This window comes from Clarias gariepinus, chromosome 18, assembly GCF_024256425.1.
Source record: "Clarias gariepinus isolate MV-2021 ecotype Netherlands chromosome 18, CGAR_prim_01v2, whole genome shotgun sequence".
NCBI classification, from domain to species: Eukaryota; Metazoa; Chordata; class Actinopteri; order Siluriformes; family Clariidae; genus Clarias; species Clarias gariepinus.
This window is the reverse complement of record NC_071117.1, coordinates 28,240,580-28,253,030: the sequence shown is the minus strand read 5'-3', so window position 1 is coordinate 28,253,030 and position 12,451 is coordinate 28,240,580. Positions and strand designations below refer to the sequence as shown.

Sequence of the window (12,451 nt, the reverse complement as noted above, 5' to 3'; positions counted from 1 at the left end):
AAAGTTGGAAGCCTCTGCACATGATCCTGGCAAACTCCACAACATCTTTTCCTCACTGCTCAACCCACCGACTCCTCCTGCCCCTTCCTGCTGACGATTTTGCCACATTCTACGATGGGAAGACTGCAGCAATCCGCCAGTCCTTCGCTCTCAACCAAGCTCCTACGGCAGAACCTCAGGACCTTTCCTTCCCTCCTTTAGCAGAATTTTCCAACCTGTCATCTGATGAGATTCAACAGATCATCTCGTCATCTAACCCCACCACCTGTTCATTAGACCCAATCCCTTCCACAATGCTCCAGGCCATCTCACGGGACCTCCTTCCCTTCACCACAGCCATCATCAACCAATCCATATCATCTGGTCATGTTCCTGCCGCTTTTAAGAAGGCGAGGGTTATTCCCATCCTCAAGAAACCCTGCCTGGACCCATCAGAAGTTAACAACTATCGCCCGGTATCACTGCTCTCTTTTATTTCCAAAATTCTTGAAAGAGCCGTTTATAATCAAATGTCTCTTTATCTCTCGCAGAACAACCTTAATGACCCAAACCAATCTGGATCCAAAGTGGCACATTCCACAGAGACTGCCCTTCTGTCAGTCACTGAGAAGCTCCATGCTGCTAGATCTGCTAAACTGTCATCTGTCCTCATCCTCCTGGACCTGTCAGCTGCATTTGACACGGTGAACCACAAGATTCTATTATCTATTCTTACAAGCCTTGGAATTTGTGGAACAGCGTGGCAATGGTTTGCTTCTTACCCTAAAGATAGGTCATATGAGGTAACATGGAGGGGATCTACATCTGCCCCATGTAGACTCTCTACTGGTGTCCCGCAGGGCTCAGTACTTGGTCCTCTTCTGTTCTCCCTCTATACCCGGTCTCTTGGTAAGGTCATATCATCACATGGATTCTCATACCACTGTTATGCAGACGACACCCAACTTGTTCTCTCCTTTCCTCCCTCTGACACTCAGGTTTCCACCCGGATCTCAGCATGTCTGGCAGACATCTAATTTTGGATGGCTGCTCATCAGCTGAAGCTCAATCTCAGTAAAACCGAACTGTTGTTTATCCCTTGTGACTCATCTCCAGGTCAAGACCTTGTGATATCCATGGACAACAACCAAATCACTCCTTCAGCCACCGCCCGCAATCTTGGGGTAACCGTGGACAATCATTTGTCATTTTCCCCACACATCGCTAACCTTACTCGCTCTTGTCGATTTCTTCTTTACAATATCAGAAGAATTCGCCCATTTCTTTCTTCACAGGCTACTCAGGTGCTTGTTCAGTCCCTCGTTATTTCAAGACTGGACTACTGCAACTCACTCCTGGCAGGCCTGCCTCTGTCCACGATTCGTCCTCTGCAACTGATCCAGAATGCAGCAGCACGTCTCGTTTTTAACCTCCCCAAGTTCTCCCACACCACCCCACTCCTCCGCTTCCTGCACTGGCTTCCTGTAGCTGCCCGCATCAAATTCAAAACACTGATGCTTGCCTACAAAGCTAAAAATGGCCCAGCACCCACTTACCTCTCTGCGCTAATTACACCACGCACTGCACCACGTTCCCTCCGATCCTCCAGCACTGCTCGCCTCATCCCACCATCTCTCAGGGATCGAGGGCGGCATTCATCCAGGCTCTTTTCTGTTCTGGCACCTAGGTGGTGGAATGAACTTCCTCTAGACGACAACGACAAAAGATGAAAGAGATGAAATTTATAGCTTGTTATAAAATTATCTGAACTCACTGCCTGCTGCTAGTGGGACCATCATTAAAACAGGTGAAAGGAAAAAGAAGAAATTTATTATATGCAATTTGAAAATCAAAAGTATAAATTTTACTCTGTTTGGGCTTGGAAAATGAAAAAAATAAATAAGTATGAAAATAATTCAGATAGAAACCCATGCATTTCACCACCACTCACTGTGCATACATGACTCTATGAGGCATTTATAGATAATTTTCATAAGTGTGTCTTTTGCATTGGAATGACTGTCATTTGATTGTAACAGTTCTCACACTTTTGATTTCCTTCTTGCAAAAAGTTATTTTAATTTGATAAGTGAGGATCTTTAGTGCATAGAGTTAGCTGTTTTTTTTCTTAAACATGTTTTATTTTGAGTTTCCTTCCCCTGTCGTGTCGTGTTGTTCCGTATTTTGGTGTTATTATTTCCGTCGTGCCCAGGACCTGCTACTCAGCAGTATCTTAAAATACACATCCGTCCGCCAGCAATTGGCTTAGTTGCCATGGTGAACGGTGACTCCCACATTCTCTCTCTTCCCCTATTCTCCCTGCCCCCTCCTCCCTCCCTGATCCCTTCCCATCAGCCCCTGTTCACCTCATTCGGGTATAATACACCCACATGCAGCTCATTTGCATTTGAACTGACCTCCTCGCGCTTAGAGGGGCCGAAAAAAGAAAGAAAGGTACAAACACACACATGAGTGCCCACACACACATTTCCACTGACGGGTGAGGTGAGAAACATTGATTGGTTGATTAATCCAGCGACAATCTCATGGGCACATAAAGAACACTGAAGCGTGTGAGGAGCAAACATTAGTCCATCTGTCCTAATACCAAAGAAGAACTGAAGGGCTAAGCAACATGGCAGCTTGCTGTGTATGGGGTGTGGACAGGATGCCCATGCTGACCTGTTTCCATCACCAAAAGCTCCTACAATGGGCATACGAGCATCAGAACTGAACCATGGAATAATGGAAGTGGATGGCTGGGTGTGAGACACTTACCCGGAGAAGAGATGGCACCAGGATGCACTAATGGAAGAAGGCAAACTGGCAGAGGTAGTGTGATGCCCTGGGGTGACGGGCAAGGTTGGAAAACATTGAGTCCCTCCATTCATGTGGATGCTACTCTGACACATACCACCTAACTAACATTGTTGCTGACCGAGTTACATCCCTTCATGGAGAAGGTGTTCATTGATGACAGTGGCCTCTTTTAGCAGGATAATGTTCCTGATCATACACACAAATTGTTTAGAAACAGTTTGAAGAATTTGATAAAGTGTTTAAGGTGTTGAGTCGACCTCCAAATTTTCCAGACCTCAATCTGATGTGCTGGACAAACAAGTGTGACCCACAGAGGCTCAAATTCACAACTTGTAGGACTTTAAGGGTCTGCTATTGATAGCTTGGATACCACACACCTTTAGAGGTCTGATTGAGTGCTGTTTAAATGGCACAAGGGTGGATGGTTTTAATGTTATGGTTGACTGTTGTGTATATATGCTAAAGTACATGTCGTATAGGGATTGTTTGCTTACATGTGAACAAATTTCTTTTCCATGTTTTTGTGTATTGTTTATCCCATTGCACTTAAATTTGAGATCATTTACATAATATGCAAAACATAATTTTTGTGTATTAGTCCTAAACAAAATTATTTATCAGACATTTGTAATTTTTTTTTTAGATTTGTTAACCATATGACTGCAACAGGCTTATCATTCCTTGTGCGCTGCAGCTTAAGATAGTATTTTAGAATATTTTGGAATTCTGATTGTCTAAGACATAGTCTGAGAGTGTAGTCTTTTATAAATGTTGAAGGTATTTTAAAATTCCATTATGCAATAGCTAATTTTCCTAATTAACAGTGAAACTTGGTTTCTAACTTAAAGTATAGTAGAGGGGTGCTTGGCCAGCTTAGACTATTAATTACTATACATGCAGCAAAATATATACTGAAAAAATACTTCAAATAGATTTTTCCATTGCTTAACATTGCCCTACTTGTATAAGGGTAAAGGAAAAAAAAACACAGTTTCTCCCTTGGTTCTGAAACTTCATTTTCGCCACTTAGTAACTTGAATACAAGGAACTTTCCCCATATTTAAATTACTATTTTTTTTTTTTTTGTTGAAAAATCTCTCTCAGATAATCCACAAAGGCAACATTTGGTAAAAATTCCTTGGGTTGTTGTAATAAAATTTTGTTGTGTGCCGAAGCTTCCTCACAACTTACCCAGAGTGCAACTGGTGGTCCATGTTCAGAAAAGAAAAAAAAAAACATTTGTTGATCCTTTACTACAGAGAAAGGACAGTGTCGCAACAGAAAGCAAGGCAAGTGTCTGTGGGTTTACATTTAAAGCATTGGTTTATATGTAAACAATTAAAAGGTATTATGATAAATGTAATAAATACAGGTTGTGTATCAAGAACATCTAAATTGTTAATGTTGCAGAGCTCAGAGGCCGTAGATGAATGGCTTAACTCATCAGCAGGATATGACGAAACATGAATATGAGGGAACATTCAGTAAGGAAAGGCAGACAGAAGAAAGCACAACTGTGAAAGACCAAACCGTTCCAAAATCCACCCCTGCTCCAAGGATGCGCAAAGGAACAGAAGGATGTAGCTCTCCACGGCATACCACCAAGGGATAGGGAATACAGAGAGCAAATGCTCCACCTCACTTAAAAAAGCTTGTGTCATCCAGCAGTCCATCCCACACACCACCACATACACCCACAAAAGTCAAAAGCTTTCGTGTCGTGTCAGCTATCGGTGAAAATCCAGAGCCCAGGCCAGGGAGCAGACAGACAGGCTAAACCAACCGTCTGCTAGCTGCATAGAGTCGTCACTCAGGGTTCACTCTATTGAGACTGTGTCCGTTCCCCGAGCTAAAATCAAATTTAGAAAGACTCAGAAAGTCTGTTTTAGTAATTTAATGAACATAAAGACCACAAACTTGGATCAGACTGAATGCGCAGCCGGCACCTCTGATCTGAAGCTAGGACTGTTAAATATTAGATCTCTCGCATCTAAAGCAGTTATAGTTAATGAAATTATCACAGATCAGGAGTTTGATATACTCTGTTTAACAGAAACCTGGATTAAACAGGACGAGTATGTAGCTCTAAATGAAGCTAGTCCTCCTGGATACAGCTACATACACCAGCCTCGGTTAACTGGTAGAGGAGGAGGCGTCGCAGTTATTCACAATGATAATTTGACTATTGTACAAAAACACAGACACAAATTTAATTCATTTGAAATTCTTTATAGTAACATAAGTGTATTTAACTATATTAAGTCAGCTCAGTCGATCCCGCTAATTGTCATTTACAGACCTCCAGGGCCGTACTCGGAATTTCTTAGTGAATTTGCAGATTTCCTTTCAAATCTAGTCGTTTCTGTAGACAAAGTGTTAATTGCTGGAGATTTTAATATTCATTTTGAAAACCCAGAAGACCCTCTGAGAACTGCATTTATGTCTATACTGGACTCGGTAGGAGTAAATCAGTGTGTAGTAGGACCCACTCATAAAGCAGGTCACACTTTAGATTTAATAATATTATTTGGATTAAGTATAAGAAATTTATTCACAATACCACTATCTGAAGTTATCTCAGATCACTATCTTGTCTCAATTCAAGTGTGTCACAATAATAATGTACACACAGCGCCGCGCTACCGTATGAAACGTACATTCACATCAACTACCAAACAGAGTTTTATCAGTAATCTCCTAGAGTTCCCAACTTCGATTAGATCACCGTCTGACCCCACAGAACTCGATCAGGCGACTGAATATTTAGAGTCGACATTTCGCTATACCTTAGATAATGTAGCTCCAGTCAAAAGAAAAATTATTAGAGATAAGAAACTTGCTCCCTGGTATAACGATCACACGCGCACTTTAAAACAGACCGCTCGGAAATTAGAACGTAAATGGCGTCAAACTAAATTACTAGTATTTCAAATAGCATGGAAGGAGAGCATCCTGAACTATAGAAAAGCTCTTAGTGTAGCTAGATCAACATATCTCTCCACTCTTATAGAAAATAACAAAAATAATCCTAGATTCTTATTTAATGCTGTAGCCAAATTAACCAGAAATAAGACCACTGCAGAAATCTCCACAAAAACATCATGCAATAGTGAGGACTTCATGAACTTTTTTAATAATAAAATTGTAAATATTAGGCATAAAATTGAGGTTTTGAAACCGAACAATGTAATTGATGCAGATGTTAATCTAGCCATGTCAGATCAGAGCCTAGAATACTTTGCTCCCCTTGAAGAGAATGAACTAATTTCACTCATCTCTTCTTCAAATTCATCAACCTGTATATTAGATCCTGTACCGACACATTTTCTTAAACAGATAGTACCAGCAATAATAGAACCCCTGTTGAGAATAATTAATTCTTCACTCAGCATTGGATATGTCCCAAAATCTTTTAAATGAGCAGTTATCAAACCAATTATTAAGAAACCTGACCTCGACCCCTGTCAGCTGTCCAGTTACAGACCAATATCAAACCTCCCCTTTATCTCTAAGATTCTGGAAAAGATAGTAGCGGAGCAGCTATGCTCATATATACATAGAAATGGCATACATGAACTGTATCAGTCAGGATTTAGGCCTCATCACAGTACAGAGACAGCGCTCGTTAAAGTAGTAAATGACAATCTATTGGCCTCTGATCAGGGTTGTGTAACTATGCTTGTACTACTTGACCTCAGTGCAGCTTTTGACACCGTTGATCACGCTATTCTTCTTCACAGATTAAATGTAGTGGGAATTAGGGGAACAGCCCTCTCCTGGCTTAGATCCTATCTGACCCATCGTTATCAGTATGTAGACTTAAATGGTGATTATTCTGCATGTTCTCTAGTGGAGTTTGGTGTTCCGCAGGGTTCAGTTTTAGGTCCACTGCTTTTTTCCCTTTACATGCTTCCTCTGGGCAACATAATCCGTAAGCATGGTATTAGTTTTCATTGTTATGCTGACGATACACAGTTATATGTCTCAGCAAAACCTGATGAGAAAAAACAGCTTACTAAAATTGAGCAATGTGTGCAGGACATAAGAAATTGGATGCTAATTAACTTCCTTCTGCTAAATCCGGATAAGACAGAAGTTCTAGTCATAGGACCGCATACAGCTAGGAGTAAAATTTTAGATCACACCGTAACTTTAGATGGCCTTTCTGTTCCATCAAATGCAACAGTGAAAGACCTTGGTGTGATTATTGATTCCAGCCTTTCATTTGAAGCACATGTAGATAATATTACCAGGATAGCATTCTTTCACCTCAAAAATATTGCCAGAATAAGAAATTTATTGTCGCTAAACGACGCAGAAAAACTAGTTCATGCTTTTATCACCTCTAGGTTGGACTATTGTAATGCCTTACTGTCTGGTTGTTCAGCTAGATGCATAAATAAGCTTTAGCTAGTCCAGAATGCAGCAGCGAGAGTCCTCACCAGAACCAGAAGATATGAGCACATCACCCCTATCTTATCTTCACTCCATTGGCTCCCTGTAAAATTTCGCATTGATTTTAAAATACTACTCTTGACATATAAAGCATTAAATGGTCTCGCGCCGCAGTACCTGAGCGAACTGCTAGTGTCTTACGATCCGCCACGCCTACTTCGAACAAAGGATGCGGGCTGCTTGTCAGTACCGCGTATTATGAAAAATACAGCTGGGGGCAGAGCTTTTTCTTACAAAGCCCCCAAATTATGGAATAGTCTTCCAAATAGTGTTCGGGACTCAGACACAGTCTCAGGGTTTAAGTCCAGGCTAAAAACCTATTTATTTAGCCAAGCATTTTTATAAATAGATTTGCCATTGGTAAAGGAGCAGATCTGGGGGACTCATGGACGTAGAATATTATGGTGAACTGGTATGTTTGGATGCTGTCTTCCTCACTCTCATTGATCACTCAGGTTTGCTGACGGTGAGGTGATTGTTTGCTTTACATTTCAGGAAGCCCTCATGTTTGTGTTTCCTTCTGGCTCTCCCTTTTAGATATACTGTCATAGTTAGTCCTGCCGGAGTCTCTGCTTGCACTCTACAGTTAATATACATTCACATTATACATTGTGTGACTGTGACCATACCTAACTGCCATCTCTCCTCTTCTTCTCTTTCCCCCCTCTTTCTTTTTCCTCTCTCCTCCTGTCTCCCCCTTTCACTCTTTCTCTCTCTCTCTGTCGAGCTACACATGTCGTTCCTGAGCTGCCAGTGATCCAGACTCCCTCTGCCCTCCGGACCTGTCTGACCCATCCTGGTGCCCCGCTTCTGGCTGAAGATCTCGTCACATGGATGCCCCGTGTGTCTCTCTGGGATGTGTCTGGTGTCTGGGGATGATTCTCTCTACCTAGAAAATGGTTCTGGCCTTGACTGGTGTTGGCAACTGTTTCTCTGGGGACTTGACAGCTCGATAGTTCATGACTGGAACTTCTTACAAGTCTACCTGGGTCTTCAATAACTACCTGGACTCCATATTAACATCAATTAACATCAGCTATTATAGCTGAACTGCCTCCCACCCTACACACTGTATAAATGCAGATCATTTACTGATTTCTGTTTCACCCAAATGAGGATGGGTTCCCTGTTGAGTCTGGTTCCTCTCAAGGTTTCTTCCTATTACCATCTCAGGGAGTTTTTCCTTGCCACTGTCGCCCTCGGCTTGCTCACCAGGGACAAACTGACCATTTTGATTCATACAAATTCACATTTCATACAAACTTAAATAATTCTTTTGACTGTGTAAAGCTGCTTTGCGGCAATGAAAATTGCTAAAAGCGCTATACAAATAAATAAATTGAAATTGAAATTGAAAAGCTCCTCACCTTGCTCGAATTCTCAAGTTCACCAAGTCCCATTGCTTTGTCTTCCCCCCAAAAATGCAGCTGATGAAGATAAAGATGTCACACCTCCTTTACCCAGACGGAAAGACCTGCCCTTCCCTGACATATCAATGAAGTATGCCACAGTGGGTGGATCCAACCGTACTACGTCATCCTTGGATGTTGGAGGAGTAAACCGTAGCCAGTCTTTTGCCACGACACGACCTCGGAGGAAGACACGACCCCCAACTCCGCCAAAGCGCTCTTGCTCCTCCATCTCCACAGGGAACTTGCAAAATGAGGGCGAGGTTAACCAAGGCGAACCTTGCGATTCGTTTCTAAGTGTTACATATAGAGAACGACGCCGAAGTGACTGTGGCCCTGCGTCCGAATCAGGGGTTTTAGGAGGAAGTGTTCGAGACATTGCTGCCATGTTAGAAATGTCCACTTTAGGAAGCAGAGCCAAAGATGCTAGCCGAAATTACTTGCAGGTAAGATTATCTTAATAAAATTAACAACAACATATGCATTAGATGTAACTGAATACAAATATTTTTATATTTATTATTAAATAATATTATATATATATTTTATTTTTAAAGTTAATAAAATAAATTGAAATTAGTATAATAATTTATTGACAGCACAGTGGCATAGTGTTTAGCACTATGACATTGCATTCCAGGTTCCAGGTTCAAATTCTGCTTTTGAATGTGTGCCTTTGAAGGGTGTGTGTGCAGGTTCTCCCCTTGCTTGGTGTGTTTCCTCCGGGTACTATGGTTTCCTCCCACAGTCCAAAGACATGCAGTTTAGGCTATTTGACATTTCCAAATTGTGCGTAGTTTGTGAATTTGCGTGTAAATGTTGATTTGAGGTCTTACCACTTATAAATAATAATAATAATAATAATAATAATAATAAAATGGTCACTATTAGCCTCCTTGGTCCCTAATTGGACTACAGAGGTTCCTAGATGGATGGATGAATATCAATTCATTGTTGTATTTCCATACTCAAAATTCTAAAATGCATATTTTGCATATTTGCCCTGTCCACCAGGTAAGCCCGGACATCCTCAGACAAAACCGGGATGCCCTGAGTTTAGATGATGAGATGCAGAGCCACCGTCGCACCATCAGTGGCCCTATAGCTGACCACGAGAATTTCACCGACCAGCAAGAAAGCACACAACATGGTGAAATTAACAAATCTTCACAAATTCCTCATGAACCAGTAGAAAGACCCCCTGTGAGGTGAACTCCAGAGCTCCGCCCCCGCTCCATGCTTACTCAAGAAGAGTGGTCACGTGTTGATGCCACAGCAACCTTGAGGAGGTCCCGTACACCTAACAATTCAGGTGGTGAGAGGTTTCAGCTCACCGAGACCAGCACTGTGAGACGACGGCCAAAACTAACAGCACCCACTCATAGGGAAGATGGAGCTGGACCAGATCCTGTTATTCGTGTAAGACCTGTATCAGAGGTGGAAAGTGTATATAGGGAAAGCGATATGAGCAACGATTTCAGACAAGCTCTAAAGCCTCCAGTTTCCCCCAAACCAGCTCTAGGGCTCAGGAAGGCTGAGCCAACCACTCCAACCAGGAGAGTCCCACTCCCAGGTCCTGAGAACCAACACTGCACAGGTATTGCTAAATTCATATTGAAAAAAAACAAACAAAACAAACAAAAACCTGAAACAGATACATTTACATTTAGGCATTTGGCAGACACTCTTATCCAGAGCGACTTACAAAAAGTGCTTTAATGTTTACATAGTTGGATACATACTTACACTGGGTTAACACTTAACTAAGTGCCATTAGTCCAACACAACTAAGAAGAGGGGTTTTTTTTTTCCGGGGGGGGGGGTTTAGTCCAAGTACTGGAGAAACAGATGCGTCTTGAGTCGTCGTTTAAAGATAGTCAAAGTCTCTGATGTACGGACATCTAGAGGAAGTTCATTCCACCACCTAGGTGCCAGAACATAAAAGAGCCTGGATGAATGCCGCCCTCGATCCCACCTGAGAGATCTGAGAGATGGTGGGATGAGGCGAGCAGTGCTGGAGGATCGGAGGGAACGAGGTGCAGTGCATGGTGTAATTAGCGCTGAGAGGTAAGTGGGTGCTGGGCCATTTTTAGCTTTGTAGGCAAGCATCAGTGTTTTAAATTTGATGCGGGCAGCTACAGGAAGCCAGTGCAGGGAGCGGAGGAGTGGGGTGGTGTGGGAGAACTTGGGGAGGTTAAAAACAAGACGTGCTGCTGCATTTTGGATCAGTTGCAGAGGACGAATCGTGGTACCCAGATACCCAGTTTGTTCATTTTTAGATTTTTTACTTAATTTTCTCTATTTTTTTTAGTGGATGGTACAAAAGTTCCCCCACCTGTGTCTTCAAAGCCAAGCCCACCTCCTACACTTCCTAAACCAATCAAAATGAAGACCCTACCAGCTCACACACTTAGCCCACCCAGTGACCTAAACACACACCCACACTCTCCTACTGTTCTCACAGAGCAAGTTGAGCACCCTGTACTTAGTCCATCTACCCCGATTCCAAAACTAGCAGAATCTCAAACTTTGTCTCCACGACCTTTGACGTCTCCTGTTCAGAGCCCTCAAACGCCACAAACTCCTTCTACCCCCGGGTGCGGATCTGCCCCAGTCAAGCCCCCAAGATCTTTCATGGCAGGGTTGTCAGTGGACATTCCTAGTTCTTTTGAGGTAGAGCCACGAGAGGTGGAAAAACATGAGGATGGTGAGCAGAAGAGACAGAGAAGGGAGTTAGCAGTCATCAGTGTTAAGAGATGGGAACATCCAATAAAGTCACAAGGGTCACTGAGGAGTCAGGGCAGTTGCTGATGAGGCACAGGAAGGTGGGTGTGGCCAGACAGATGCCGATTGAGGGAGAGATCAAAGACGCAGCACAAGATGCTGGTGTAATTGAAGAAGAAATTCAAAAGGGGGCGCCAAATGCCAGAGGATCGGATGATGTCAGAATTCATGGAGAAGAAATAAACCAGCTAAGGCTGGATGAGACCAGCGCCTCCTTAGCTGCAGCACTGGAGTTTGTAGAGGAAAGGATCAAGAAAAAGACAAGTACTTTTTGTTCTTTATTAAATATTACAATTAATACATATTAGAATCTTGTTAAACTCAGAAATTCCACATTCTTGTTTCCCTCTTTTGTTTTTCAGTTCTGCAATTGAAAATAAAAGCACAGTGAACATTCTTGATGACATTGGAAGCATGTTTGATGACCTTGCTGACCAGTTGGATGCCATGTTGGATTAAAAATAAATAAGCACAAAAAATAATAGACATAAAAGCACAGCAGAGTGTTCATGTGACGACAGATCTGTTTAAAGCCATGCTTTAATGATCACGTGAATTCAAGGGGGAATTATAATAAACAATATGATTAAAACATTTACTGATGTTATGAAGAATAAAAGTTATGGAGCTTTTAGGTGGCAGAGATCCAGGGTTTAAACTATTAAATCCAGAAACAGCTACGTTTGGTGAAGCCTTTGGAGCCAGGAGGTATGGACTACTCTTATGCTGCTTCCAGAGATTAAGCACAATGAAAAGCTTTCAAATGCTACTAAAACCTTGTTAAGGTCAAGAAATGCTAGCAATGTGTCAGAGTGTATGTGTGTATGTTTTATGTGTGTACTAAGTTTGGGCTTCCTTCACTTGCGATCAACATTTGCATATATATTTTTTTAAATTATAATAATTGGAATAAACTTTTTGTGCTTTACTGTGAAGCTGGCTACAAGGTGTGTCTCTAACACATATTTCAAAGGGGAACGCAGGATACATTTTAAAAAGTACGG

At 42.0% G+C, this 12,451-nt stretch overlaps 1 pseudogene; it reads left to right on the top strand.

Annotated features, from left to right (window-relative positions):
* The first annotated feature begins 4,225 nt into the window (after window positions 1-4,225).
* LOC128506377 (caskin-1-like) lies at window positions 4,226-11,906 on the top strand (annotated as a pseudogene).
* The last annotated feature ends 545 nt before the right edge of the window (window positions 11,907-12,451 follow it).